The sequence below is a fragment of the Tyto alba genome, unplaced genomic scaffold (assembly GCF_018691265.1).
Source record: "Tyto alba isolate M040663 unplaced genomic scaffold, T.alba_DEE_v4.0 Super-Scaffold_16, whole genome shotgun sequence".
NCBI lineage: Eukaryota > Metazoa > Chordata > Aves > Strigiformes > Tytonidae > Tyto > Tyto alba.
The window spans coordinates 26,149,496-26,156,092 of NW_024881278.1; positions in this window are offsets into that span (position 1 = coordinate 26,149,496).

Below are 6,597 nucleotides of genomic sequence, written 5' to 3' on the forward strand. Positions count from 1 at the left end.
AAAGAGTGATTGTACACTGTTCATTCTCAGACAAGTACTTCAGGGACATCAAATAAAAGTAGCAGGTGGCAGGTTCAAAGCAAACAACCAGAGGCAGATCTGCATGGAGCGCGAGATTGTACAGGGGAACCCTGTGCCACAGGACGCTGTGGATACTTGGTATTTACACGGCTGCAGACTTGAAAGAAATTAAAAAAAAAAAAAAAAGAAAAGTACTTCTCAGGAAACTCTACATGCATGAATGAATGACATGTCCAGCTGAGGAAGGTGGTGAAGTGGGAGGATTTTCTAGGGTAGGTTGCTGTGTGCGAGACCTGTCTCACCCTCCTCTGGCAGAGTCCTCTCCTGCCAGGGTTCAAGGTGAGCTGGTGGCTCCAAACAAGCCCATGGACCAGCAGCCACCCTGCCACACCAGCGCTTCTTTGCATGCGTGCCTGTTGCCTTTACTCCTTCAAGACTTCCTCCATGATATGAGGCCTCAGTGGTGACTTCACCCTCGTGTCCTTGATGGCGAGGTTGGGGATGGACCGGTGCATCTACTGAGCTGCTGGTGTCAGGGAGTAGCTTGAAACCTTGGCCGCTCGCTGATCTACCTACACGGCTGCAAATGGGCATCCTGCAGAACCCTTCTGCCCTCAGCGTGTGGGTGCTGGGGCCCTGCTAGGAGGACCCCAGGTCATTTGGGCTGTGTGTCATCCATCATGTCCCTTGCCACAGCCAGGCTGAACCTGAATCATCCATGGTCACTATGTGCAGAGGCTGGTTGCAGGGGCATGGCTCAGGCTCAGGTTTCCAAAGCAGGTCAGGTCTGTACCAGGTGGCAGACTGGTGTCCATGTGTCATAGGAACAAAGTGAGTTTAGTTTGAGCACTTTCTCAGGCTTATGACATGTATATTATACATGTAATATACCTTTGGGGTGTAGGAACGTGTTAGGAAAGCAAGAACAAGTGTCCTGCAGGAATTTGTAACCCTCACATGGGATTGAGCAAGCCAAAGAGGATGCAGCTGAAACAGCAAGGCTCTGCAGAATTAACATCAGTGATGAGGAGGACATTTAAGCATGTTGCTATCTCACCATTTCCTGAGCTAGATTTTAGTGGGCTTATTCAAGAAAGGGGGTGAGGGAATAGAAGATGTAGATGCTTTGAGAGCTAGCTCTGGCTGTAGCTGCATGCCAGCCTGGCAGGACTTGACCACATGTTTTCAGTTAACCCGGGACAGGATGTGCAGATAGCTCCGGACACATGAGGAACCCAAAAATCTGTTTTCCTTTTTGTGGCTGCTCACATCAGTGCCTGCTGTAATAATAGCTTGGTCTGTTAGTGGGCTGGCAAGCACTGATTGCATGTTCCCATCTGACATGTTCACAGCATAGTAGTGCCGAGGTCAGATGAGTGGAGGAACTGAAAGTGCCATGAGAGCGGGGTGCCAAGTGAGGAGACGAACGGAGACAACAAAGCCACTTTGATGAGGAAAGTGGTCACCATCTGTGATGGGAGGAAAGTTGCTTCCTACCGAAGGGTCCCCTGGGAACTCTGCTCTCCTCCCCATGGCGTGTCCTGTAGACACCTTGAGGCGGGCTGGCCAGCATCTGTCCTCAGTGTAGAGTGGCCTTGGGGCACAGTGGCATGCTGCACTGGTGGGTCCTATAGGCATTTGCTCCCCACTGAGGCAGGGTAAGACTTTGGTGCCCTGTATTGCTGGTGTGAGACCTGTCCTTGTGTGCCCACAGCTCTCCTGTTTGTTCACCTGAGCCTACTTCTCTTTCCCCCTGGTCTCCATGAATGCCTCTCCTCTGCCTGAGCATGTCTTTTTCCAGGCCTCCCTTGTTTCTTCACCCCTTCTCCTGGTTTCAGGTTCCTCTAAGACCCTACAGTGAGTCAGGCTTTGGTGCTGGGGGTCTTTGTGCAATTTCTTTTCCCTCACAAATTTTCTTGTCCTTGTTTCCTTCCTTGGCCACCTTGTTTCAGCCTTTACTATCAGCAGCAAGAAGGTTTTAATGTAGACAAAATTACGTGCCACTCCTGAAAACAGTTGAAGCATCTTTGCCAAATTTTTCCAAAAAGGTCAGCCAGAATGTTCCAGCCTGGATGGTTTCATTGCCATCAGGTGACATTTGGCAGGATGGTGGCGAAGGTCTTCCGCAAAGGAAGGCTGCTCGGCAAACCTGGCCTTGGCAGTGCGACCAAAGCAAATACAACAGGGCAAAACCTTGATCATATACAGCTCTTTTAAATTCTGAAAGTCTTTGTCAGTTCTTCAGCATGGAGCCTCCACAGACCCTGTTTTGAAAAGAGATGTTTTGTCCTTTCCTGGCTTTAAACAGTTCCCTAAAATAAACCCTCTGCTATTTACTGGCATTGTTTTCTTTCTTGTGTTGAATGCTGATAAATAATCAGACCCATTATATTATATTCATGTCTGCTCTGTTAGCAAATAATTACAACAATTACTACCAAATCAAAATGCTTCTGTTTCTCCTGGTGTCATTAGCATGTCCCAAACATTTTGTTCTTGTGGTTTAAAGTGCAGTAATAACATAGTCCAAGTGCAACACCCAGTTGAGCGGAGCCTCCCAGCACAGCAAGCTTCCCAGCCATGACTGTCTCTGAGATGCTGCTAATTTTCAATCACGGTGTCAGATCCTCTTCTACCGCAGGGAGAGCAACTGCTTAGCCTGTGATTTACTCAATTTATTCTGGTAATAACCGGGCTGGCTGTGTAGCCATCTGTCTGCTTTACATGTTCCTCCTGCCTCCCACCCTCCGCCACCACGCAGACCAAGCCGTGTCTGTCCTTGTGACAGCAGAGAGAGGAGGCATCGCTTCGCCCCAGCCATGAAGCAGGCCCCCATGTGCTCGGAGAAGGGTACAGATGTTCCTGCCTCTGCTCTGCCCAGAAGCAGCAAGCGATGCCGCTCCTCTCTGCTGACTTCTGGATGCCAGGACTTCCAGCAGTGGTGCCTGCTGCAGATATTTCCACCAGGCAGGGAAGGAAGGATCCATTTTTAGGTAGGGCATGGTGGTTTATCAAGGTTTTTGCTGCACCCTGGCCCAAGTGAGGGGAGTTACTGACAGTTTGAGAGGGGTGAAACTGAGGCAGGAGCAGCTAAGGCAAGGACCCAACACAAAGATAGTGGCAAGATACATATTAGCTTGAAATTGCATCCACAGATATGAAAACCATCGTGGTGACATGGCTCTGTGAAGAAAAAAACCCACTGTATTGACTGGATCATTATAATGCCTTTAATTGAAGAGCCAGGTCCTCTCTGCCCTGTGTAATGTTATTCAGACCTGCACACAACTCCTTCAAAGCAGATGTTAGTCAGGGTAAAGCCCTAGATCAACAGTCATTCAGGATCAGTATTGCTTGAAACCACTGGGTAAAATCAAATATAAATAGAGCAGAGAGCATCTGAAGCAATTAGGGTCTCGGGGGAGTTTCATTCCCTGTAATGAAGCCAAGAAAAGGGGAGACGATGCATCATTTCTGTAATGCAGCGAGGACATGCAGAAGCTGGATTACTCAGAAAACTCTGAGAAGCACGTATGGTTCATATTAAATCACCTAACCTTTGTATCTCCAGTGGTATTTCTGGGGCTTTCATTACTGTGGGGCTCTACAAACTGTAGCCTTGTGATTGCCTTTGAGAGACAGCACAATAGTTGAGGTAAATAGGATTTTACTTTTTGTGTACACCAAAATATGGAATTCTCCTGCTATTTTTGAATTGCAGTGGTACTGCACAGAGGAAAGATCCTCCATTTGGAACTGAAACAGACCAGAGTAAGCAAATCATTTCAGTCCTTAGAGAAACTGTTGGTTGCATGAAGACTTTGCCCTGCATCTCCAGAGTCTGTCTTGATGGTCTCACTGCAAGGAATATCTTCCCTCCGAGGTGCAGGGTGAATTTCCCTAACTCCCAAGGTTGTTAGTGCATAACCGAGGTATTTGCTACCAGATTTCCCAACTCTCAGGTTCCCTTGGTGCTGGGGATAGGGAGGCTTTGACCATCCAGTCTTGGCCATGGGGCAGCTCAGCCGGCAGCTCAGGCACAGCAACATCTCAGCTGACTGCTGTCTACCTCTGTGCCTGGGTTTTGCCCAGAGCTTCTGCTCCCTCTCTCACTGCCTTGCCACCTCCTGCTTGTCACCAAGCTGCTCCCCTGCCCGGGCAATGCCAAGACACCGCTCCTCCCTACGCTGTGGAACACCTCGGGCGCGCACCTTGACGTGAGGCCCTGCAGAGCACTGGCAGCGGGTGCTGAAGAGGATTTGCATTGCTTTCCCACCCCAGGAGCATCTCTTTCCTTTAGAGGTAGGTGCCTCCCTGTGCTCCCTGTGGCTGCTTGCAGAGTGTGTGCAGCAGAGAGGCTCTTGAATGGCTGGAAAGGAAATCATGTTTCTCCAGATGCCTGGAAGGAATTTTTCCTGAGGAGCCGCAGTGCTGGCTGCATGTGGGGCACAGGGAGATTCCAGGCTGACATCTTCAGGCTGAGTTTCCACCCAGGGCTGACTTGGGCTTTACAGCTGTGGTTGAAATTGAAAGGGAAGCGGGTGACAGATGTGTCTGCACTACCTGGGGTGCTTGAGGTAGGTACTGCAGAGTGATTAACCACCCAAATTGGTCCCAGGTGACTGGGATCATCTGAAGCACTAGTTAAAAGAAAAACATGTCCTATAATTTGTGGGTCATGGGAATCCAGTCTTGCTGTGCCCCTGCCCATGGGCAGTGTTGTCTGAGGGCATGACCATGAACAAGGTATCTAGACAGGCTTCACACTTTGCATCGCTCCTTCAAGGAGATTTGTCCGTGTGCCAAAGTGTGCTACAGCTGCTCTTCAGCAGAGTGGGGAGCTGGGGCAGTTGAAGGGCTTTGCCCAGTGCCGGGTTGAGCTACAGGAGCCTGGACTGCAGCCCCGTCCAGTGTGTGCAGGATGAGACCCAAGAGTTGCTCCGTACCTCTCCATCCCCTCTTATGACCGAGAGTAAACCTGGGAGCACAGGCCAGGAGGGGGCAAGAGCTTCTCCATCCAGGTCCTGCCACCTGGGCTAATCAAGGGGACCCAGGACTCTGGGGTAGCACCTCCTGGTGCTCAGCTGGGTATGCTGCCAAGGGCTTCTTGCACAACCAGGCCTTTGCTCTAAGAGTGCTGCTGCTGCTCTGTGGAGGTGAGGCTGAGCAAGTCTCTTGGGCTCTTTGCAGGATGCTGGGAAATGCTCTGGCCACGTGCCATAGACTTTAGTCTTCCCAGCTGAGGCCATCTACTGCGTGGCTGCTTGCAATTGCAAGGGGCTGGGTACCACAGACCGGGTAACTCCTCATCCCACCTTCCCATGGCATCTTGCAGCTGCCTGGCAAAGCTTTAACCCTCACCTTGCAATAGCCACACAGAAATCCCATCTTTTAAGACTTGTACAGATTGGAAGTCCCCATCATGCTTTGGAGATGGCAGCATTGCCTCTGGCTGGTGGCTGTGCCTCCTAGAGCCCTTTTGTGGCCTGGCCTCAACACTCCTCCATAATATGAGAGAACAACATATTTTCTTTTGTTGCTGGCACAGCTGGACAGTTTAGGTACTGCAAAAGAGCAGGGTGGTATTTTTTCCCTTTGAAAAAGGAAAAGTGTCTCGATCTCTGAATCACTCCATTGCCTCCCTCTGTATCGGGTAAATAATCTGGGTTTCCTGGGCTTGGGCCAGGAAGAGCAGGGATGGAAATACACAGAGTATAGATCAAGTCATCCTTCATGTCATGAGCTTGGCTGGGCCAGACTGCTGGGGACATGCATCAGCACCCACAGTGGGGACAGAGAGATGGGTCCCATCCCTCTCGATGTCTATGTCCAGTAATCCCACCATAGGTGCCAGTATGGACTTGTCCCTGGGCCAGCGAAGGGCAGAAACACCCTGAGGGCAACACTGGGCAGATGGGGACGTGCCTGAGCTGACGTGGCCTCAAACCATCCCTTGAAGAGGGGTCAGAGCATGTGGAGCTGCCCCCAGGCAGGCAGGTCCCCGCGGTGCCTGCAGGTGATCCACTCGAACCTCCTGCTCCTCAGGGACTTGCCTGGAGTGACTGCTTTGCTGAGTCTGGGGCAAAAAATGGGAGGGAATGAGGGTGGCACTGGCCAGGGTGACAAACTGCTGTTGCCAGTGTGTAATCAGTTCCCAGAGAGGAAAAGCAAACAGCAAAGAGTCGCTTGATTTCTCCTTCCTTTTTCTTTTTCTTTTTTTTTTTTTCTTTAATAAGACAAGAGGGAAGACCGAGCAGCAGAGACCCATCTGCAGCTCAGAGGTGTGCCGCGAAGCAGAACCCATGGCCGAAAGCAGGGCTGGCGGTGCCGGGAGGAAGAGGAGGCGCTTCTCCCTGCGGGTTTATAAACTCTTGGCTCACAAAGCAGGAGGACAAAGTGCATGGCCAAAACAGCATCGCGGTTGATGTCTGGGTCAGAGAAGCTCCAGCTGGGCCTGGGCAGCCCCTTCCGCCTCTCCACCCCTTGAGAGCCAGCCAGCAGCCGGGGGCCAAACTGGCACCTCACCCCCGGCGCTGATGGGAAGGTGAAGGGACCGTGGGAAAACCCGGCTCTGGC